We start from the raw sequence: 24,868 nt of genomic DNA on the forward strand, positions 1-24,868 counted from the left end.
TAGATCCTTTCTCATCCAACTGTTTGTCTTTATACCAGAAACCACTACACATGTATACTAGAATTGAACAACTAACTAAATGCATGGTGGATAATGGTAGCCAGCTTTTTAATCATTGGAGTGACAATTCATATGTAAGCAAGGACAGGAACTAAGAATGAGTCATATGTTAATGGCTTAGAGTTAGAGACATAAGTAAGAACTTTTGTTTAATATAGAGATAATTATACATATAAATAATTGTAAATATTTGTATATACACAGGTTAGTATAAACACATGCATTTCTCTTCTCTGCTTGCTAAGAAAGCCTAAAAGGAATGAGCTGAGAAGCCAACCGAAGAGCTTCCGATGGCCCAAACTTGAACAATCTGAGCAAGAAAATAAATAAAGTAGTATTGGATCACAATACAAAGTAAAAAAAATCAATATTCATATTAATATAAATCAATGGCTTAATAGAGAAATTAATAAAAGAGACACATCTCACTTGCAGAAGAATTCAAAATAATTTATTCGGATACTCTGGCAGGCAACCATAGGTCTCCACTTCTTATGTGTGAGCCCTGCAGATAGCTTTTCTTCCAAAGTCTAGAGTATGGAAAGGGGAGCAGGAGTAACCTCATAGTGGAGATACCAAACATGATAGCCAATTAATCAAAGTCAAAACCAACAGCAATAAATCACGTAGAGGGTAGGTTTTCTTGCGACAATGTGATAAAAATGGCACTTTCCCTCTGTGGTCTTCTTCTCAGAAGGTCAGAGTGCTAGTCTATGCCTGAGAAAAACATGAGGCAGATTCCAGTAGAGGGGAATCCTACAAAACCTTTGACCAGAATTCCTTGGAAAGGTCAAGGTTATCAAAAATGAGTCTGAAAAAGTGTCACGGGGAAGAGGTATTTAAAGAGATACCAAGATGTAGATGCAATATCGTATCCTAGAAAAGACACAGGAAAAGAAAAAAGACATAAGGCAAACAATATGAACATCGTATTAAAGTATGGATTTTAGTTAATAATAATGTAATAGTAATGGTTCATTTATTGGGGTAAATGTACCAAAATAGTATGATAATAATAATAATAATAATAATAATAATGGAAAAACTGGAAATGGGGTATATTGGAGCTCCCTGTACTGTATTCTTAATTTTTCTATAAATCGAAAACTGCTCTACAACATAAAGTCTTCTAAAAAAAACTCCTTGTCAGAGAATTCTAGTATTCATGTCACTTTTCTTTCGGTGTTCGGTAACTGTCTTGCCTCAACCAAATTAGTTTCACTGTTCTCCGTACGGCAGGTAACTGTTTTTTGAATTTGAACCTGGAATTTGGGGTATGAACTGAACTTCATTTAAATCTTTTGTGCAAGTGGGACTCCTTTGATACTGCTCCGTTAGGGAAGGAGTAATGCTATCTTATTACTGCCAGCTGTGGGTGAAAGTCTAGGTTTCCCAGTCTCTGTTAGTATGCAGGGAGCAAGCCTTCTTATTACTGCTGAGTAGGACTGGGAGTTCTGGGTTCCCACGTGGGAGCAGGGGGTTGGTTTCATCACGTTGTGAGAGGCCTCGTTCCTGCAGAGTGGCTGAAAGACTCCCAACTCTCCACTAGGAGCTCTCTGACACTGACCCATTGGGAAGAAGGAAGACGCAACTCAATATTCATTACCACCCGCTGGGGATGGAAGTCTCCACTGTCATGGACACATGAGGAACAGAGAAATGGAAAGGGTGGAATTGCAAAGGGGCTCATTATGACCCAGCAAGGATGACAGTCCCAGCTCCCCATTTTTTCCTACTCTCTCACCCCCCTGACAAGAAGGGGGTGGAAATTAGGCCTTGTTATAGCCTAATGATGGTGGATTTCCAGGCTCCCTACAAGGAATTTTCAGGATGCCTTTTTTTTTTTTTGAGACACTTTCAAACTAGAACACGGAAGACAACATTTTTGTATCAGAAATCTGGTGAACATAACCATATATTTGGTTTGGATTTGAAGTCTCTTAAGTTTTGTGGATAGGAAAAATAAAGCAACCCTTCCTTGTAAAAGGAAATGAAAGAAGACTACAAGTGATTAAGAGTAGCTACAACATGGGGAGGGTTTGGCTTTCCACTGTTTGGTTGGACACTTTGGGCAAAGGACACATAAATCTTCTGGGCCTTTCTGAGGATGTAAGAAGAGAATCTGAGTGAGCTGGCACATGGACAGTGGGCACCTGGGAAGAATATGTGAGTTTCCCAGGAGTCAAATGATAGCTGAGCTTGAGCTTGAGCTATCTGGTCCCATTTAGATCTCCAAACTCAGGAGCAGGGAGAGGTAAAACGGGGAGACTTCACGTTGTGATAAGCTAATCATACCTCACATGAAATGTGTGAGAAAAGCAAGACTCACAGGTCTGCCGTTTAGAAGACAACGAGGGTCAGTCAGTGTTGGCAAAAGCAACGGGAGTGGTCTATACCGAGAGCATTAAGATCTTGTCTGGTTAATAAAGGAGAAATTTCACTTGCGCCTCCCCTCTTCTCCTCAGCTCTCTGGATGAGCTGGACTAGAAGAGGTGTGTGGGTCTCAGTGCCAGAAATCTTATTCTGTCTCTCAATCTTACTCTCTCCCAGCTCAAGGCTGCACTGGCCACCAGTGATGCTGGGAGGAGAAAGGGAGATTAGGCAGAGGATGGTGAGGAAATGAATTGTAAATTGAGTTTGACTTTGAAGCTTTAAAATGGACCAAATTTTAATAACCGCCAGTGAATGCATTTGGTCTTTAAAGCTTTAACATGGTCCAAATTCTAATATCTGTGAGGGAATGGAAAGCTGTGAAATTCTCATATCATTAATGGATAGCAAAGTGAAATTCGACAAAGCCATGATGGAAAAAATAAAGCCATTTCACCTTTAAACCCACCACACTGAGCCTTCTTGACAAACTGGCTACTGAATAAATGATATTTAAGACATGGACTATTCTTCTTATTCATCACTGGGTTTGTGACTGCCTGGCTGTGTTGGCTGTGATAAAAAGGATGCATGAATATACCTAATGCCATTTATTAATATCGAAAAAGGTATTTTTCATGTTCAGCGAGGGCCATTGAACATAATGCTTCCACTTTCTATCCATCTTCCTGTTTACAAAGCAGACTAGAATACAATTCAGAGCTTTTACTGCTGTTCTCCTTGACATTTCACTTACCTGTTTTTCTCCCCCATTAGCCTGCCTTTGAGAGAGTGTGGGCACTGGGTAGTACATCAACTTAATAGCTGGGACATCTGGTGCAGCCTGACAGACAGATTGCCTGCCTACTTAGACCCTCTGCATGAGTATAAAAAATCATAAGAACTTGGCCTTTCCAAAGTTGAGCTGACCTGATAAAAATCTTCCCACAGAAGGCAATGTCACCTCCTTCCCAGGAATAAAAAAAAAAAAAAAAAAAAAAAAAAAAAGAATGCAATCTTAGAGAGGAAACACGAAAAATTAGAATTGCCATGACTTGATTGCCATTTGATTTTGGAAAAAAATAAAACGCTTTTCATGTGAAGTTTTATGTTTTGAAATAATTTCAAACTTAAAAATGTTGCAAAAAGAAAGACAGTAAAAAGAACACCTGTTTTCGTTTTCCTTCTATTTGCTTATCGTTAATATTTCACCGCTTCTGCTATATGTGTATATCTACATTATTTTTTCTGAACCATTGGAAAGTAAGCTGTATACATCTCCCCTATATCCCTAATATCCAGTGAGTATTTCCTAAGAATGGGAATAGTCTCCTCCATACCGCCAGTAGAGTTGACACATTTATAAATTTATACTGATACAATAATTTTGTCTCATCTGAGATCCACATACAAATTTTGTCAGTCGGGCTTAATCATGTCGTTTATGTCATTTTCAAGAGAACACAGTCATTTGAAATTTAAGCTTAGTGAGGAGTATACCATCCGAACAAACATATATGAGAAATTGTGGGGAATTGTCTTCTTAACGTTCCAGTGCACCAAAAGAAATTGACAGTGACAAAGATGCCGTGTTACCAGTCACTTATGCCTTGTCATGAAACTATATAGTCCTGTAAGAAGACAAAAAGATAGCAGAGAAGCATAAATAGGACCTTAGGAACCTTCTTGGTCCAATCTGTCTTCTAGAAGATTGCTGTGTTAATAGGGCAACTGTGCAAGTTTCTGTTTTGTAGCTGTCCAGTCAAAAGTTCCAATTGGAATTTAAATCACAGCTCATTCTCAACAAGAAGCTGTATTTCTGGTCTGTTCTGTGAATCCAAGAGTCCAGAGGCTCAACTTAGGTTGGTCTTTTGATCAGTTCATCTACTAATGTCCCTCTCAGCATTTTCAAAAGAACATGTACCTTAGGGGCATACTTGTGCCATATGCTAGATTGTGCTATCCATGGGCACAGGGTGTGAGCCACATCTCAAGTGTGCAGAGGTGAAATGCAAAAAAAAACCCCCAAAACACAGCTAGATATTCTTGTATGTGTCCATTGCTCTTTGCAATGTGACTTACAGCTCCTCTCAAGAACCAGAGACTTTTTCATTCCTTCTCTCTAGCTGGCCACGTGACTTACTTTGGGCTATGAGATGTTAGTAAATGTGACTCAAAGCCCTGGAAAGCACTATTTCCAAATAAGGTTACGTTCTGAGGTTCCAGGTGCACATAAATTGTGAGGGAGCATTACTCAACACAGTACACACCTTGGGATGAAGCTTGGGGTGGCCTGCTGGAAGCCTGGAGACCGTGGGAGACCCCTAGAGGCCAAGAAGACTTCCAGCCACCAGACCTGCAAAGGAGGCCATCTCGATGAATTACCCAACCACCTGCGGGCCCACCAGATGACAGCAGACGTACGAGAAGAAACATCCAGCCGACTCATGTAAGTGAACTAAAGACAATGGCTGTTGCTTGAAGCCACTGTTTTGCGGTGTTTGCTCATAGCAGAAGCTAATGCTGCTTTCCATTGCTATTATCTTGGGAGCAAGGTCGGTACCAAATCAACCTAAACCGAAAGATGGAACATAGTTCCAGTCTGTTTCCCTTTGCAAGTGCGTGGACGTCCTCCTTGTAGAGCTCAGAGAGAAATGAACGTAGTAAAGCCCGGTGCTGAAGATACGGAAGTATTGTTATTTAACTCTTCGGGAGAATCACGCATAAGAGCGAAATCTACATAGAGGAAATACAATACCTGAGATCATTAGCTATCTTTGAACACGAACCTAGACTGACATATGAAATATCTAATCCTTTGAATTTAGTTCCACAACAGCTGGCTACGTGATGTCCCTGGACAAAGAACTGTTATGTACGTGGTCTCTGCCCCCCAAACTCCTCAAAATCAGAATCATTATGGCCCTAGATGTCTGCCTAAAGGTTACAACTTATATCTACTCGGTTTCTAACTCTACCTCTGGACTCCTGAATACTGAGAAGGAGAACGCATGAGACTATGGATACATGACACGTTGCAATGGGTCATTCCTTTTATGGGATAAGATTAGTGGAGTTTTCCTAAAATATTCCCCAGAAGAGACTCTTTCAATTCTTTTAATTTTTTCAAAAGGATATGACTGCACTAGATTAAAAAAAAAAAACATGATCACTTTTATTTTGAACAATTTATTTTTATTCTCTTTAAAGTGTTTAGGGGAATGTTTAAAAGGTGATAAACATGCAGGGGACCAAAGAGAAGCTCAACAATAAACGTCACTGTTCGAACTGTAATTTATGGCCAGTAGTAGGAACGAGGCAGTATTCCCTACATGTCTCTTTTTCCGTTTTCTACTCCCTGGAGTGTTTCCTGAGTGCTATCATTATCCATCTTGCAGCATTTCAGCTTACATCTTCAAAATAGAAACAGATTTTTAAAGACATGCTACCTTTCCAAAAATAAGTTCTAGATTTAATGAAGTATGCCTTTGACATAGTGTATTATCTTTAAGAAATTGGAGAAGGTCCTCGAAAAGAATGAGAAATGAAGAAATACATATATTTTTTATTCTTCTGGGTAATTATAGCCCAGAAGGCACAGAAAAAGGAATAATGAAAGAGAGAGAAAGAACAAAAAAGAAAAAAAAAGAAAGCTACACGGTGGAGTAAAACCATTAGGAGGGTACCCATCTGTCTGCATGGCTTAGAAGCATCCCTGACAGGTGGCAGAAACATGGAATGATGACCTCTGGAGGGCCCCTTCCAGAACTGTGAATAAATGAAACTGAGTAAAAGCAAAGTTAATAGAGTAATTAATTCCTCCTCTGATTGTACCTCCTTAGTTTCTCTCCCTAGATAGTTGAAATAATTATATTAAAAGGGAGAGCAAGGAGGTTTTAGAACAATTATCTCTGTATTTTGATTGGCTGTTCTTTAATACAAGAAGGAAAAAGACCCTTGTTCTTGAAAGAATGTGATTATGAGAGATGTTATTAGAGTAATTAATTCATTGCTGTGATTGTTTCTTGTTCGTTAGCACAAATGTGGGAAGAAAGAAGTTCAAAAACCGACTTCATTGATTTTTTTTTTCTTTTCTGAAATGCACTTTACGAAGAAACCGTTGAAAGCTAACTGCAAGAGGGAAACGTCCATGAACTTCTTCAGCTTCACTTACGTTATAAAATGGAAAGGAAAAGACCATTCTTACAGTATATTCCACATCTCCAGGTGAATGTTCGTATTTGACATTTTACAAAGCGCTTAAATTAAGACGAATACGATGTTCACTTCCAATTGGCTTCTAATCTTTCCATGCATAATGCGGGAAACACAGGATCTCACTTTGGGAATATAGGCCTGGCTAAAAGCAAAAGTGATTTAAGCTGTCATTAAATTCAGCACAGAAAATGAGACCCACATCCTAGGTCCAGGGATTCTATGGAGTCCTCAACCAAGGGAAGCTCTCTAAAACGCATGACACTTTATAAATGCAGTGCTAGCAATGGAAAGAGATGGGGGTTTGAGCCTAATAATATAGTAATAGAATGACGATCTTAGGGGAAGCTGAACTCACTCGGGGAAAAAAGAGTTCTTCTTCCGGCAAAGGTGGGATAAGAGCTCCTCTAAGGCTCTCCTTCTGCGTAAAGGTGGGAGTTATGGCGCCGTTGCTAGATTCATTCGAAACCACTCAGAGGACAGTTTGTCTCTTATGGATGTTGAAGTCTCTGAATCATGCTGAGGCTAAAGATACATGATTCCAGCCCAGCAGATGTAATTATAATTCTGAACGACCCAGTTGCCACTGTTCAGATGCTTGCTGCCTATTATAAATGACTCACTTTTCAAAATTGGAGTTGGTATATCTAAGCAAGAGCTGTACAATTTGTTTTTAAAGTTATGGAGTCTTTTGAACGGTAGCATACATTGGAGGCTGTGTTCGGATAGCAACTTGTCTAGACCCAAGGGGTGCACAGAGACCCAGGACCAAGCATGCAGAATCCAGAGCAGAAGTACCCTGCTACCCAGGAAAAAATCAGCTTCTTGGCTTCAGCTTTCTCATCTCAGATGCAGGGATTGGAATTGCCTGGCCCATGGTCTTGTGAGAATTGGATAAGGTAGAAAATTGGAAAACGTTTTGTAACCAGGCTAAGAGGTGATGCAGTTGGTGAAGATCCTTTTTCTACCTTTCTGGGCAGATTCCTTGGCCGGCCATCTTGTAACAATAGGCCAGGCCTTGGGCCATTTCCTAAACATGAGATGAAAAACACCAAGTAGGGAAAACAAAACAAAACCCAAAAGACCTTGACCTTGAACAAAATTCAGGGGTTGGTTGATAGGATAAGATGTTAACCTTAAGAAGAGGTGACTTCAAAGAGAAAACAAGTAATGGAAGTCGTAACAACTAAATTACCACGTATCTTTTGTTTGCCTCTCCAGGCTTCCCCTCGCCATACTCCACCCTGCTTTTTGTCTTGGAGGTTGACTTGTGACCTCAGCAGCAGCATTGGGATTCTTTGCCTTCTGGTCCCCAGGTCTGTTTAGCCAATGGGAAACTCCGATGGATGCGAGGAAGAGAAGAGAGGAGGTACATACACGCTCTGCTAGCTTCCTCCTGGAGACACAGGGGTGTCCGATGACCAAAAACCACTCCTCCTCCCAAGGTAGACCCCTCTGCATAGCTCTCTGGTTCTAGATTCCAATAACCCCTCCCTTCACGCAGGCCTAGCATGGTAAGAATAACAAGTTTTCCCAACATCAGGGCAAGCTCCTTTTTTGTTTTACCTTTTACAATTCGTTTACAAGCCAACCTTTCTCAAATGACTCTAATTTGAGGATAGCTTTTGTTTTCTCTTTGGATTCTGATTGAGAAAGGAAAGGGATATACAGAAAAGCCCCATTCTCTGCTGTTGGATAAATCACTCAGGGCTTCCCACAGATAATCACCGAGCACACTTTTTTATATACTTCTGACATGCTGCCGTCTTTGTCTCATGTAAGAAAGACCTACGGTTTCCATGGCTCATCCTGTAATGAAAAATAAACGGGTTCCTCTCATTAGCGCTTGAATGTGTTCTATGAAAATAAAAATGGCTGGACGTTATTTAGGCTTTCAGATATTCTGTTTCCATCACCTCCAGCACACCGCGGCCCCTTTGTAAAACTGTTCTCTCCTTTCCTGTGAGGTTTCCAAAAACCTCTGCAGTAAAGTCATCTGTTATTATAGAAAGCTTGATGCATAGGGAAAAGAACGACAACAGCACAGGAAATCTGTATCCTGACTATGGCTGAACAATAGAACAGACGGTGTTTTTCTGAACTCTGAACAATGGGCATATAAAGGATAATTTCAGCTGCAGAGCTAAGCAGTTTGGATTGACAACAACATAAATCAGCTTTGACAATGTATCCCCCTCAGCCAAGCTCACTCATTCATCCAAATTAGAAAACAGGAGCTTAGAAGGCTGGTACCAGCTATTGAAGGAGAGAAAACATGTTTGGGGAAATTACTTGTAGGTAACATGCTAGACAGGCTGTAAAATGATGTAGGACTTAGCTGAGCATTAGCACAGTCTCCTGTATTCTTTGGGTCTATGACTCAATTGCTTCTCTCTGTTTTTTTTTCCCCCAAATTGTAGCATGCATCACTATTTTATTTTATTTTATTTTATTTTATTTTAGTAAGCTTTATACCCAATGTGGCCATGAACTCATGGCACCAAGGTCAAGTGTCACATGCTCTATCCACTGGGTCAGTCAGGTGCCCCCCCTGTCTTCTTAATATTTATACGTTCTGGGATGAAGCTAAGAAAGAAACCAAAGAAACAAAAGGTTTGGGTTGTTGGGGATGATAGTGGAGTTGAGAAGGTTGATATATTTGACAGTAGGGAAAGAAGGAGGGCACAGATAAACAATTTGGCACAGCGTCTGGGGACGGGTATCTGATAGCAAGTGTTGCAGCAGAAACAGCAGTCACAGGTCTATCTCACCTACCTAGTGCTCTTCCCAGTAGAACAGGAAGAATGTAAAGCCAACTTTCCCTCCCATAAGTGGGAATGGAAGAGGAAATACATCCAACTTTCTACATTCTTAGTATCTTATAAATAGTCATCACTCTGCCACGGTAGAATTGCATAGATAATCTATAAAGAATGGAATCTTGTGGCAAAGTTTCTCAGGTCTCATCCATGGGATATGTGGGCACTTAAGTAATCCTCATCACGTTCATGAGCAACTTCTTTCAACCCTTTGCCTCGATGTTCCTCGGATCCTGCCTAGAAATCACTGCCATTTTCTTACTAATTGCCCCAATTTTAATTATATTCTTTCTACCAGTTCCGGAATTGTGTTTCTAAACCCCAAGTCAGGCTGTGCTACTCCTTTAGCCTCTGACTGCCCAAGTTGTAAGTCTAGTTGTTTGTTGTAGGATTCAAGGTGCTTCACGATCGGATTCCATCTCATATTTTATTTTTATTTATTTAAAAAAAATTTTTTTAACGTTTATTTATTTTTGAGACAGAGAGAGATAGAGCATGAATGGGGGAGGGTCAGAGAGAGAGGGAGATACAGAATCTGAAACAGGCTCCAGGCTCTGAGCGGTCAGCACAGAGCCCGATGCGGGGCTTGAACCCACGAACTGTGAGATCATGACCTGAGCTGAAGTCGGACGCTTAGCCGACTGAGCCACCCAGGCGCCCCATCATATTTTAGACGTCACAATACCTAGCTGCCAATAACGTGACCTTAGATAAATCCCTCTCCTTCCTGGAATCAGCTTACTGATCTGTCAAAAAGAAGAAGGGAGGGAGGGAGGGAGGTTGGAAGGAAGGAAGGAAGGAAGGAAGGAAGGAAAGAAGGAAGGAAAAAGGAAGGAAGGAAAGAAGGAAAGATGGAAGAAAGGAAAGAAAGAAGGAAGGAAGGAAGGAAGGAAGGAAGGAAGATGGAAGAAAGGAAGGAAGAAGGAAGGAAAGATGGAAGGAAGGAAGGAAGGAAGGAAGGAAAAAGGAGGAGGGAGGGAGGGAAGGGAGAAGGGGAGGTTAATAACGAGTTATCTCTAAGTCTTCTTGCAGCCAATAGTATGGATCTGACATTGTCCCTCTCTGTTTTAACCTTTTCATTTATAACTCCATGTGTTTCTATCATTCTTCTCTCAACTTGGGATGCACCACCCACCTTCTGCACCCATTAAGCCCTTCACATATTTTGAAGCTTAGCTCAAAGGCCATTTTTCCATTAATGTCTTAATTCCCTAGATAAACAACATTTTCCTGCATCCGCATTAATAACTCTTTGGTAGCGTTTTTTTCTATTATCTATACCATAGCTAATGATTTCCCAGCCAGCCTTCTCTGGCAGTCCATGTATGCATTATTTTGTTTAGAATATTTCCTTATGAATAGTTGAAGAATGGATGAAATGCTGTTGCCACTGGAAAACAGGGTGAGTACTTGATAATGACGTTTTTGGGAGTGCCACTTACAGTACAGGGGTGAAAATACAGTGCTCTTTCTTGCTGCCAGATGAACCAATTGAAAACCGTGAGTTACATTAAAATTCAGAACCCCAGAATATTTCTTCGGGTGAGGAATTTGGAGCTAATCCGCCATAGCGTCTCGATTCAACTGACGTGGAAATGGTGACCAAGAGAAATCAGATCACCTTCCTGTGGTGGCAGGATGGGACCTGGTATTCAGTTTTGACCCCTTCGAAGGCTATACTCTTCATTCCCTTATATCCCAACATCAGCTTCCATGTTGCCAGGAAACCTCTTCCTTAGCCCATCTTGGGAAGGATGGAGGGGTCTCAACCCTTGGGCTGCCTTCTACCTGCAGGCTCCTCATAATCATTCCTTCCTGCAAGATGCCCCAAACATCACCTACCAGGCACTTCCTGGAGTTACTCGCACGGTTCCTTTGAGACACCACTGCTAACTCATGCCAAGTGTGAGCAGGTAGCAGGGGACAAGACTCTCGGGGAACCAGGACTCCTTTCACTGTTTCAGGAGTTCTGTCCCTCACACCACGTGGTGAAGCTCTGCGAGTGCTTGCTTAATCATAAGACAGAGTAAAGGATACTAAGAGGATTAAAAACAAAACAAAACAAAACAACAACAACAAAACATTACCTACTCTGCTTCTCCTCATGATGCAAGAGGGGAAAAAATGCTCCAAAATCCAAGACTGTCCCAAATGGTTTCCTTTATAGATACATTTCAGTCCTTAATCTGGATATCCTGCCATACTTTTTAGTGTGCACCTACTGTGTGGGAATAGTCCCATTGTTTTTAGGGGAACACCACCCCTCACCTAGACAGGATGGTCCCTAGCTCTCCCTTGCAACTCGATCCACGGGTGGAGCTCTATTCATCACCATATTTGCCAAAGTCTGAATTATTCCACTAGGACAGTATCACCATTACACCGTCATCAGCCTGTGGGAGGGCTGATATCTTTCTGGAGAAGCTGGTTTTGAAATGCCTACAGGCGTCTGTCAAAGACTGCTAGGTGTCCACGATCTCACGGTTTGTGGGTTCGAGCCCCACGTCGGGCTCTGTGCGGACAGCTCAGAGCCTGGATCCTGCTTCGGATTCTGTGTCTCCCTCTCTCTCTCTCTCTCTGCCCCTCCTAGCTTGTGCTCTGTGTGTCTCTCTCTCAAAAATAAATAAGCATTAAAAAGAGAAAAACCTGTAGGTGTCCGCTAATAACCATTTTCCATTGCCCTCTTCCAAGATTATTTGGTAAGGCAATATGCTTGTCTTAAAAAAAAAAAGCAACAAATAACAACATGTATAGGCACTGTCATGTGACATAAGCAGAAGTTGACTGGCCGGGGCACACAAGAAGGCTGTTTTTGCACATATAAATAGGGGTAGGTTCAGGTCCCATGCCTGCGTTCCCCCATCACCACTTCCTCCAGCCTAGAAAGCAGACACAGTGCCCGGAGGTCCCATGGCCATCTTGTGGCAAAATGGCAGAGCAGAAGGATAAAGGGAGTATTGTTGACCACTGCACGGATCCTAGACCTCCTACCTTTGGATGCTTTGTAATCTGAGAAAAGAATCAAAGAAATCTGTACATCATTGAATCACATGTGTCGGCTTCTTTTACGTGAGGCTGAATCCTAAAGGTACAACATTTAATGAGAGCTTAATCCCTCATATTGTATAAAATGCTCTTCTATTAAGTGTCTTTTTTTTTTAAATTTTCTTTAACGTTTATTTATTTTTGAGACAGAGAGAGACAGAGCATGAATGGGGGAGGGTCAGAGAGAGAGGGAGACACAGAATCCGAAACAGGCTCCAGGCTCTGAGCGGTCAGCACAGAGTCCGACGCGGGGCCTGAACTCACGGACCGCGAGATCATGACCTGAGCTGAAGTCGGACGCTTAACCGACTGAGCCACCCAGGCGCCCCCTATTAAGTGTCTTTTAAGAGCATATTAAGGGGGCGCCTGGGTGGCTGGGTCAGTTAAACGTCCGACTCTTGATTTTGGCTTAGGTCATGATCTCACGGTAGGGGTTCATGAGATTGAGCCCCATGTAGGGCTCTGCGCTGATGGTGTGGAGATGGGGATTCTCTCTCTCCCTCTCCCTCTGCCCTCCACCCCTGCTCGTTCTCTCTCTCATAAAATACACAAGTTTATTTTCAATACAAATTTGAGGTAATCCTATGCAGATTGTTTTTTTTTTTTTCCCCTCACCCAGCAAGTCAGACAGTACTGGCTAAGAAGAACGAGAAGGGATCCTTGGTTTCTTGCAGAAAAGAGACTTCCTAGATAAATACTTATAGTTCAAGGTCACATAATGTGGTTTGATAATACATTTAGAAATGGAGGAGGGGCGCCTGGGTGGCTCAGTCGGTTAAGCGTCCGACTTCAGCTCAGGTCACGATCTCGCGGTCCGTGAGTTCGAGCCCCGCGTCGGGCTCTGGGCTGATGGCTCAGAGCCTGGAGCCTGCTTCCGGTTCTGTGTCTCCCTCTCTCTCTGCCCCTCCCCCGTTCACGCTCTGTCTCTCTCTGTCTCAAAAATAAATAAAACTTTAAAAAAAAAAAAAAAAAAAAGAAATGGAGGAGAGTAATGAGTGACCGTAGGAATAGAAAAGTATAATAGCAGATACTGATTTCTCAGCACCAGTAGGACAGGGACAGTAGAGCATGGGTCACCAGAAGAGTAGACTTTGGACAATAAAGGAAATCTATACTGGTTATGTAGACTCTTTTCTTACTCAGAACCAATTAAATGCTTTCATTAGTTGAAAATTCATAACAGATCTCATAGCATGTTTTAATTATGTGCAATTATGCTTGAGTAAACTGTCTAGTAAATTTTACATAGTTTTCATTGCAAAGTGTTATCTAGTAATATTTACCTCATCTTTGTGTTATTTTATTAAATCTCCCAGACATTACATCCCTCCAGATAATGAGGTAATGATGCACGGGTTGAGAAAAACTATTTAAAAATTTACATCAATATTCAGGCATCCACTGAGAAAAAGTTATGAAAGCAAAGTCTTTTCCTTTAATCAGCTTATTATAGACTGGGTAAGGCATATGTTATTTTTATGTAATAGCATATAAAGTATACAGCAGAGATAGAAATGTGTTCTTGTGTCATTTACAATCTCTAGGTAAATATAAAATAAAGCTCAGCCTTCTTCCAATTTCTAGCACAAAATATTCTCATGAATCCAAACCATTCTTCCTAATCATTTCCTCCCCACAGCCTCTTTTAAACATTTGACCAGTCCTGATTCCCAAAGCTTGTGCCGATGCCTCCCTCCAGAGTAGGTGCTGGGACACAGGATGCCACTTGTCACCTGTAAGCTCCAAATAGTTGGGCTAGGAACAAGTATTTGAAATAAGACAGTGTCACATTCTCTCTCGAGTCAGTCTCAGTTGACAGAGTGAGCAGACACAGGGGTATCTGCTACCAGTCTGTGCCCACGGCTCCTGGAAAGGAGTTTGCAGGTTTTTCTTTCTTTTTTTTAAATTTTTAAGCGTTGATTTATTTTTGAGAGAGGAGGAGAGACAGAGCATGAGCTGGGGAGGGGCAGAGAGAGGGGGAAACACAAAGCAAGCTCCAGGCTCTGAGCTGTCGGTGCAGAGCCCGACGCGGGGCTCGAACTCACAAACCGTAAGATCATGGCCTGAGCCAGAGTCGGAGGCTCAACCGACTGAGCCACCCAGGGGCCCCCGAGTTTGCAGGTTTTACCCCTGCGATGACCTTGCCTGGATTCCAACCTTTGCTTCACTTGCCGAGTGTGTTTGCCAGAGAAAAAAGGATACCTTTTCCTACTTACCTCTGTATGACCTCATGGTGTCCGGGCTGGGATAGACACATGTGGCAGTGAGGCAAAGGGAAGCAGAGAAAGTCACAGAAGGCTACGCACGAGGCAGGCATGGAGACCACACCAGAGAGAAAAGACCAAGAAATGAAGAGACGGGGAAAGCAAGATGCGAATCTGAAGGCAAGAGAGCCCCAGGATGGAGGTCACAGTGTAGGTAGCTGATAGCTCTCTACTTCCTTATTCCAGTTCCAGGCAAAGGCCCATTGCTCTGAAGGCCCTTGGATTCTGTGCGTGGTAGTTTGTAAAGACAGCTACACATCCCCTCCTCCCACCCTGCTTTTGGGACGTACTCTGGCCTATAGAATGCGAAGGAAAAGCTTCATGCACTTCTGCTCCCCTTTTTTGAGCCACCACCCGAATAAGCCTGGGTTACTTACGCAGGACAGTAGGCATATGGTGAGATTACCCCCGACACCCCAACCAGTAGCCATGAAGCCCACAAGCAGAGTCACCTCACTGACAGGCCGCTGACCACAGATGAGCGACAGCAGAGCAAAGGCCAGAAGAACCACACAGCTGAGCCCAGGGTAAGTTTGTGACCAACAGAAGCATGACCTAAATCAGAGGTGGGCAGTTTTTCCAGAAAGGGCCAGATAACAACTACTTTAGGTTTGGTGAGCCATGGGGCTAGTCTATCTCACATTCTTCTTTGTATTTTTTTACCATCCCTACCTCTTGAGGTATATACTAAGACTGGCTGCTGGTCTGATATAGGCCATAACTCGTGACCCCTGGTCTCTATAAATATTTCTTGTTCTAAGGCTGCTGTAGACTGAATGCGTCCTCCCAAGACTCACGTGTTGAAACCTCATTTCCCGTGTGATGGTATTTGGAGATGGGGCTTTGGGATGTGATTAGGTTAGGAGGCTGGAGCCCTCTTGAATGGGATTAGTGCCCTTATAAAAGAGACCCCAGAGAGCGTGGGGCCCCTTCCTCCATATGAGGACTCAGGAAGAAAACCGCCATCTACGAAGCAGGAAGTAGGCTCTCCCCCGACACTGAATCTGCCCTCACCTTGATTTTTGGACTCCTCAGCCTCCAGAACTGTGAGAATTACGTGTTTCTTATTCAGGCTACCCAGAATAAAATGTGGGTTTTTTGGTCTGTTTGTTTGTTACGGCAGCCTAAACAGAGCAGGACAAAGTCACTGTGGTTTGGAATTGTCTGCTTTTCAGTAGAAGCCAGCGGAAACACTGTGAGATACTTCTATCTCGTGAAATAAATAGGTTTTTCCCCAAAACGGCGTTCTTGCAATCCAAAGTACTTTGACTTGGATGGCAACTTTCAACCAGCACAGTCCATGAAGGAAGAAATCAGTATCACACTGAAATAACCTGAACCGGCAGGGTTGGGATCCCTCAAGAATTTGTGGCCTTTGCTTAGAATGAGTTCACTTACCCCATAGAAAAAGGCCCTTTCTTTGAGCCTTGCAAATCTGACACACTCAGAAAGCAAACCGTTCTTTGCGTTATTTCTTGGCACTTAATGTAGCTTACTTTTGTTCTAAATGTGATTCTTTACAACATATGCTCTGATGGAAGAAATTAGCAAAGGATTATTGCTTTCCCTAAATCAATTAGGCTGAAAAGAATGAGTTGTTTTTTCTTTTGCTGCCATCCCAGCTTTATTTCTAAGACAATATGTGCAGAGAGTGGATTCTATTAATGGAACGATTACTGCAAAATTTGCCATCTTACGTTCTACTCACACCTTGTTTCAATCTTATTAGAATTGAACTCTGAATCCATATTCTGATGTAAATAAAATCAGGGAAACTTACTAAACACAAGAAAGCCTTGTGTAGTGAGGTAAAGGGGCGTGTGTTGGAAGGAGACAGTCTTTTTTTCTCTTCTCTTTTCTTTTATTTTTCTTTCTTACCTTTCCTTACCTTTTCTTTCCTTTCCTTACCTTTCCTTACCTTTCCTTACCTTTCCTTTCCTTTCTCCTTCCCTTTCCTTTCCTTTCCTTTCCTTTCCTCTCCTCTCCTCTCCTCTCCTCTCCTCTCCTCTCCTCTCCTCTCCTCTTTTATTTCCTTTGTTTGTTTCTTTCCTAACACAAGAGACAGCTTTAAAAGAAAAGCAACTAAAAGAAAAATAATCTAAATTTCATTGCAAGACGTGTTTCTTTCAGGAAGTATCCTAGCTCTATACAGATGTGGCTTTAAAAAGAAGTCAATGTAGCACCACAACCCCTCACCGTCTAAAACCGTATTTGGTTTATTAACAAAGAGCATGATCAAGAAACAGGAGGAGATATTTTGTTTTTCAGTGGGGCCTAGTGAATATCATGGATGGCTTTGCGAAGCACGCATGGTTTTCTGTAAGCCAACTATACTTTAGAAGTTAATGGACGTCATTTCCCTGCAACATATTTGAAAACCTGAAACAATGATTTTCCATCACGGAGGTAGAAACAAAGAGCTAAGAAGTCTACAGGTCGTTGAACAAGTCTTGGCTACTTGAGCAATATACTGTTGTCAAGATTAAGTTCAATCGTGAGTCATAAAAAATAACAGGTATTAACAGATTCTATTTATTTTAAGTGAAATTAAAGGTCATTTTCAAAACCTTAACATTTTTCCCAGGGCAGTCCCTGTGAGCATATTAGTTAGAACTTGTCTATAGAAGTAATTCTCTCCAGAGAAATAGGTGTAGATACAGATACAGATAAGGATATATTTAGTATGCATATATCAAATGGAAAAAAAAAAAACCTTAGTACAGTGACCTGAGCAAGAGGACAAGCAAGACAAGAGTGAGGAGGCCAATCGAAAGAAAGGTGTGGTTCCCAGACACCAGAAGCATTGATGTGTCTGGGTCAGGGTCCAGAAGACATCAGCTGGTGCTGTGGGATCGAAGATGCCTTTTTCAGGTTTATTTATTTATTTGGAGAGGGGGTGGAGGGGCAGAGAGAGACAGAAAGAGAGAATCCCAAGGAGGCTCCGTGCCGTCAGCCCAGAGCCCTATATGGGGCTCCATCTTGCCAGCGTGAGATCATGACCCGAGCCGATATCAAGTGTCAGACGCTTAGCTGACTGAGACCCCCCGGTGCCCCCCAGGATGCCTTTTTAAAGAACCTCCCCCAAAAAATACTGCATTGTTTTACATTTTATTTCCACGTTCTGATCTCTTTTGTGAGCTTCGCGCTGGAAGGGACTGGCCTGGAGTTGGCAGGTGAGGAAATAAGGAATACATGTTCCCAGCAGAGAAGAGCAGAGAAGAGCAGGGCATCGAGTTAGGTGTGCCCATGAAAAATGACAGATATACGAACCATCATGGAATTATAAAGACAGGAGGGCCCCCTTTCAACACTTTTTAAGCTAATAGTTGCATACAGTGTCATCTCCTACTTGGAAGTTCATTTGTATAATCCTGCCTCTCAAGCCACGCTCTCTGGGTTAGACCGCGGATGTCCACTAGTGGACCTCCTTAGATCTAAGTCCAAATGAGTACTGGGAACCATGCCGTTATTTCTGTGGGTGAGGACTGTGACAGACCAAATACACAAATTGATGACGGTCAGACTATATATAAAAATAGCCTTTGCTCGTTTCCATTTGGGTGGCCTTTATTTATTCCCACAAGTGAGAAAAGGAAATCACAACATCCATATGAAGAAGGTAGGCATTGTTTAGGTTTGCTTCTACAAAGACCTCGGAGATGCTAATATTAATTATTCAGATGCTTCCAGATCACCTCACAGACAATCTCTAGGGCAGGGTTTCTCTGTTTGACATTATTGACACTTTGGACTGGGTAATTCTTCATTGTAGGGGCGGGGAGCTTTCCTGCATAATGTAGACTGTTTCACCACATCCCGGCTTCAATTTACCATGTGATAGTAGCAGATAACCCCCCAAGGGGCAACAATCAAAAATATCTACAGACATTGCTAAATATCCCCCAGGAGGAACGAAATCACACTGTAGTTGAGAACCACTCTGCCTTACAAGAATTCTGAACTTCCTCCTGAAGGTGGTTTAATTCTCTAAGAGTGCTATACGCTCTAAGATAATATGATTATAGGTCTCAAATTTTCTAATATAGTATCAATTTTGTATAATTTAGTTCTTTATAATAAGGGTAATTTGGAATTTGCATAAAGACATGTTACAGTTTTCATATGATTTGAGAATACTTTGCATACATATGAATTCACAATTTAGGACAAAAAGACAATTTTTTTTTGACTTACGTGTCTTATGTGTATTCAGCAATCATGGTTTCTATACTCTGTGCAAATATAATGTGTGCAGGCAGCATCACTGGATAAATTCACAGCTCTTTCCAGGTCTTTAGCCAGACCAAGATTCCAACTGTCTATTGCAAACTGGCTTTCCATATGGGACTTCACTGAATTATCGCACAGACTAATCCCCCAGAGATTTCTGTAGCTTCTTCTTTTGCAAGGTTCTTTGCACAGCTATTTAGAAACTTGGAATATGCTCGGAATATGCTAGGTGAATACTGAGAAGAAAGCTGTCAGTCCTCGTAAGGTAGTCAAGGAGGATGTCAAGGAGGAGGGAGATTTTGGAGATTTTAAGCTAAGATTTAGAGTTGAAATAAGCACGCGGTAGACAGATGAGTATTACAACTAGATAATGAATTACGTCACGGTGGTCAAAAGTATGCAGAAACAAAGAAATAGGAGAAAACATTCACGCTCGAGAGGCAAGAAGCAATTAATGCTATGGGGCAGTGATGGTGAGAAGTGTGATAAACCCTGTCCCGGATTTAATTTTGACCTTGAATAAGCCACTAATGTCTCTGAGCTTCAGCTTAGTCATCTGTAAAATGAGAGGAAAATTAACTTACCAGCTTGGCCTTTAAAGATTGGCTGCTACTAGAAAGAGTACTAAGCAAATGGTAGCCATACTTCTGAGTGTTATTATTGCATTTTGGATTAAGACATTTGAGGGTTTTCTTGTGAGGAGGCGAAATTCGAAGAAAGGCCAGATTAAAAAATGCCACTGAGTAGTTCATCATTGACATAAACAAGGTCAGGGAGCTAGATCAAATTTAATGAAGTCCTGTCTAATTCTATCTTGCTCTGATTTAAAGACTGTACAGAACGTAAACTAGAATAGACAATTCACAGACGCATGGGGGAGTTTCATGATGCACTCGCTCTGCTCTGTTCCATGCCCAGAACATTCCCCTTTCTTCCGTCTCAGTCTGCTGGACCCATAAGGCACATGATTCTGAGAGAGCTGGATTTCGACGACCAATCTGTCATCAATATGTGAGTTCTTCTCTCACCTTAGTGCCCTCCTTTTGTTAAACGTAGGTAAGAATATCAAACTCCGAGTTTGCCGTGATGACTACCTAACAGGATGTTTGTAAATCCAATGGTGCTGTACTCATGTTGACTCTCAATATATGTCAGCATCCCCCTCTAATTGACATTGGTCACATATAAGGAACGAATGGCCTGTGTGCAATGCCCTGCCATCACTCCCCGCCCCCCCAACAAAAAACTCCTTTTAATTAAATGATCGGCTTTCTTTCCTTTTTGCATTCCTGCTATAATAATCCTAATCCTTCCTGAGCCCAAGGATATTTCTGACTACATTCAGGGATACTCACATATAAGAAAGTGCCAAGAAGAAAGTCATATCAGTTTATTTTGAAAATACGACTCTTAATGCTCTAATAGGCTACACATATTTTAGATGTGGAATTTCGTATTTTGAGTGAGGTATTCGTTTCCCAAAAGCAATATGGGTTAGATACTATGGTCTCCATCTTATAGGTGAGGACACAAGCTTATCATAGCTCAGGAACACAAAGATGAATGCAGGAATGGCCCTGATTTCAGATGGTAAACAGGGCTAGCACACTGTTCCTTATGGGTGTAAGGCTGGTATATTATAAAGTGTGTGTGTGTGTGTGCATGTGCGTGTGTGTGTGTGCGTGTGTGTGTGCGTGTGTGTGTGTGTGTTGGGGAGAGACAGGAAGGATACTGCATGAAACCACAAATACGGTACAGAGGCCACTAATTGGCAATGACATAAGCACAGGAACCACTGAGTCTTAATTAAAAAATAATAATTCTATAGGTGATCGGAAGTCTATTCCTCAAGCTCTCCTGCAGATTAGGTAGTGAGTTTTTCACACGGCTTCAAAGTAAATAACACATCTTGCAATTCGCTCTCTGTACTATGCAGCTTGATGCAATTCTGATATCAGAACACTTATGACACTACTTGACTCCATTTCAAACTCTAGATCATTCCAGGCAAGGGAGTATGATCGCTGCTGTTCAATGCTGTCACCAAGCACCGTGTGAGGCAAATCTAGAACTTACTAAAGACACCTCCAAATTAGTATTGTGTTAAATGCACCTGGAAAATGTGCTCATTAAAAGAACTTGCAAGATGAACCAAAACCATTAGTGCCTCTGGACTACCCGGGACAAAAAAAAATCAATTAAAACTGATAGGCATCTTCACCTAACAGATGTCTCTTGCATTTTTCATACAGTATCTGTGCTAATTAGGAAACAAACAGTGTAGGACTATTGGCTTTGGAGACAGATCTATGCACTGTATAAGCAAGATTTTTAACATGTATCAGCAATAAACACATATTGGATTTCAATTAAAAGAAGAGACTTTGAAGCTAAAAATGTTAACAAAAATATGCAATCATGCTGATGAAGCACATACTTGCAGTGAGGGCTTAACTTTCTTAATATAGCTTCAAGTGATGGATGGTTTGCCCCTTCTTGCACCCTTCCATCCCGGATAAACTCTACCTAACAAGATGCTTGACCTGAACTTGATGGTATAATTGCCTATTTTTGGAAAGAGATAAATGACTATGGGCTGATTATTAATTTTACCTAGCGTAGCTTGAAATAGCCAAGAGACATTTTGTTTCCTGACTTAGGGTGTATTTAGCTACAAATGCTTCTTCTGGCTGCCCACTATGGTCAATGTGTCTTTGCGCACTTTCGAACTACTGCTCTCCTGAGCCAGCTTCATGATACAGCCAGGCAAACCTCTCCCTGTGAATAATTCACATTCCCTTTCTACTTCACCAAAGTCTAGGAATAACCAGTTTCTGAAATCAACGATCCACGCGTTCACTCAGCAAAGACTCACTGAGTACAGGGCAAGAACAAAAAGGATACCTCCCTCTTCCCGTGTCTGGGGTAATCCTCCAGAACCTTCTTACTCTGGTATGTTCTTTATTCCCAGCCCTTCACTTGCAATCTGATTCCTGTGCTCCCATTGCCCAATTGGATTCCGTCCCTACTCTGCTCCTGTTTTCTAGCTCCTCCTGGTCCACTCCAAGCTGCTTCCATTACACTCCATACCCCAAGTCATAGGGCTGATCATGATCGATCAATAACCATATCAACCTGTGTTGCAGCCCAGAGGTATCTTCCTACTTCCAGCAAGTAGAAGGGCGCTCTGGGTCCGCGAACAGGTTGAGGTGGTTATATTGTGAACGTGAGATGAAACTGACATACACAAATACAAAATACACAAATCCTAACGTCTTTTTCATAGAACAGCGTCCACGTGACGCCGTCCAAATCAAGATGTAGTTCATTCCCAATATCCACCTAAGTACAACTCGAGGGTAATTACTGTTCTAAGTTTTATCATTGTCAAGTATTTTTCACTTTTTGAACATTATAAGAATGGAATCATATGGAATGTACTATTTTGATGTTTGATTTATCTCACTCAATATTATGTCTATGACATGTATCCGGGCTGTTGAGTATATCAGGAGCAGATTCTTCTTTGTCACTCTACAATATTCTATCAATATGTCACAATTGACTTACTTATTCTATTGTCAGCGGGTATGTAGAATGTTTTATGGACTTTAGTTATTATAATTAAAGCATCCAGAACATTCTTGTATATGTTTTTTTTTTTTTCATTTACATAAGCATGCAATTTCTTTTGGTTATATGCCCAGTAGTAGAATTTGGGGGTCCAAGGGACTTCATATATTTAGCTTCAGTAGAAACTGCCAAACATTCCTTCCAAAGTGTTTTTGTTAAGTTTTTATTTTAATTAATTAATTAATTTAGTTAGTTAGTTAGTATACAGTTAGTTAATATAGTTAGTTATTATAGCCAGTTAGTTAATATACAGTGTCATATTAGTTATATATGTATATATATATACAACTGTACATATATATACATACATACATATATATACAACTGTGTATATATATATATATATATATATACACAACTGTATATATATATATACACAACTGTATAGCCAGTTGTATATATATATATATATATATAAACCGTATATATATATATATATATATATATATATACACATATATGTACAACTGTATATATATATGTATATATATATATATATATATATATATATATATATATACACAACTGTATAGCCAGTTAGTTAATATACAGTGTCATATTAGTTTCAGGTGTACAATATTGTAATTCCCAATTCTATACATTACACAGTGCTCATCATGAAAAATACCCTCTTTAATCCCCTTCTTCTTTTTCACCCATTCCCTACACCCTCCCCTCTGGTAACCACCAATTTGTCCTATATAGTTAAGAGTCTGTTTCATGGTTTGCCTATTTCTTAAATTCCACATATGAGTGAAATTATACAGTATTTGCCTTTCCCTGGCCAACTTATTTCACTTAACATTCCATCCGTGTCATTGCAAAGGCCAAGAAGTCAGTGTTTTTTTATGGCTGAATAATATTCCAGTGTGTGTGTGTGTGTGTGTGTGTGTGTGTGTGTGTGTTGCACATTTTATTTATCCATTCATCAATCAATGGTTCCTTAGGCTGCTTCCGTATCCTGGCTAATGTAAATAATTCTGCTATAAGCATATAAACATAGGAGCCAAAGTGTTGTTTTTTTTTTTCTTTTTTCTTCTCTTTTTTTTTTTACCAATTTATATTCCTGCCAGCCATGTATGGGCATTCCTTTAGAGTTATATGTTCACCAACACAAGGTAATAGTAGGCTTTTTAATTCATCCATTCTGATGATTTTAGAGTGGATAATTCTTTATAGACCCAGATATGAGAGTTGATGTTGTATCTAATGACTTCCCACGGTAGAGAATGAAATCTGACATACCTTACAGACATGTTAAGGCACCTATGTGCATCCAGCTTCTAGATTTGTGGGGTATAGTGGGCGGTGTTGAACAGACTCAATGTTGAGTGCACAAAAGATAAAAACAAAGATGCCCAAAGCTTCCCATTTGGGTTTCTTTGGTGGTATTTCACTGTAGGTGAGCAAAATTGATGTGTAATGATAATCTCCACCTATTCAGTAGCATTTGGAATGTTTTGAAAATAGATCATGTGTGCTTCACAAGCAATATTAGGCAATACTTTGGATGCCAGGTACAAGATCCATGTGAGGGCTCATCATTTATAGATGACTTTAGTAACACTTATCCACATGTTATACTTAATTATACCCTGGTGTTTCCAGACCTGACTTTAGGAAATTGTTCTCTGGCCTCATGCTTCTCTCTAGAAATAAACGGAAAGGACTTATGATAACATTTCATATGAATTATTACAAATCTTGCTATTAGCTCAGCTAGAACAGAGTAGGAAGGAATACAGGGGTTAAAGTTCAAAACTAAATTTGGTCGCTCGTACTTTCACAGAGGAAAACAATAAAACAAGCAAGCAAGAAGAAAAGAAAGAAACAGGCAAGAGAGAAATCATGTCTGTAAATATATATTATATATACACACATACACACATATATTACTTACATATATGAAGTGAATCATATTAGGCCATTCTTATCTGATTACCATCAGGAAAAAAATTGATATGTGTGCGTATTTTTACTCATACAAAATTGCACTGAGATATTTATACCTATCAGTGGTATGTTTTCACCAGACAGCATATTTTTGTTAATGCTAGGTAATATTTTTAATGAGTCATCAGCCTGTCCTGGCACAAATTATTTGTGGTCCTACCAACATGACTAATGCTAAGAGTCATATTTTGGAGTTAATTTCACCTTTACCCAACTTAACAAGACACGGAAGAAAGTGAAAGCATGATGCATATTTATCAACAGGAGCCCTCTCTGGCT

General features: G+C 40.8%; 1 long non-coding RNA gene across 1 annotated transcript in view; it reads right to left on the reverse strand.

Annotated features, from left to right (window-relative positions):
- Positions 1 to 522: 522 nt before the first annotated feature.
- LOC122198377 overlaps positions 523 to 24,868 on the reverse strand; it is a 257,490-nt gene continuing 233,144 nt past the window's right edge. Inside the window, exons 2-3 of the long non-coding RNA XR_006192955.1 lie at positions 4,701 to 5,166; positions 523 to 936 (exon numbers count right to left, since the gene is read on the reverse strand). This is a non-coding gene — a long non-coding RNA (uncharacterized LOC122198377). The remainder of the gene's footprint in view (positions 937 to 4,700; positions 5,167 to 24,868) is intronic.

The sequence above is a fragment of the Panthera leo genome, chromosome C2 (assembly GCF_018350215.1).
Source record: "Panthera leo isolate Ple1 chromosome C2, P.leo_Ple1_pat1.1, whole genome shotgun sequence".
NCBI classification, from domain to species: Eukaryota; Metazoa; Chordata; class Mammalia; order Carnivora; family Felidae; genus Panthera; species Panthera leo.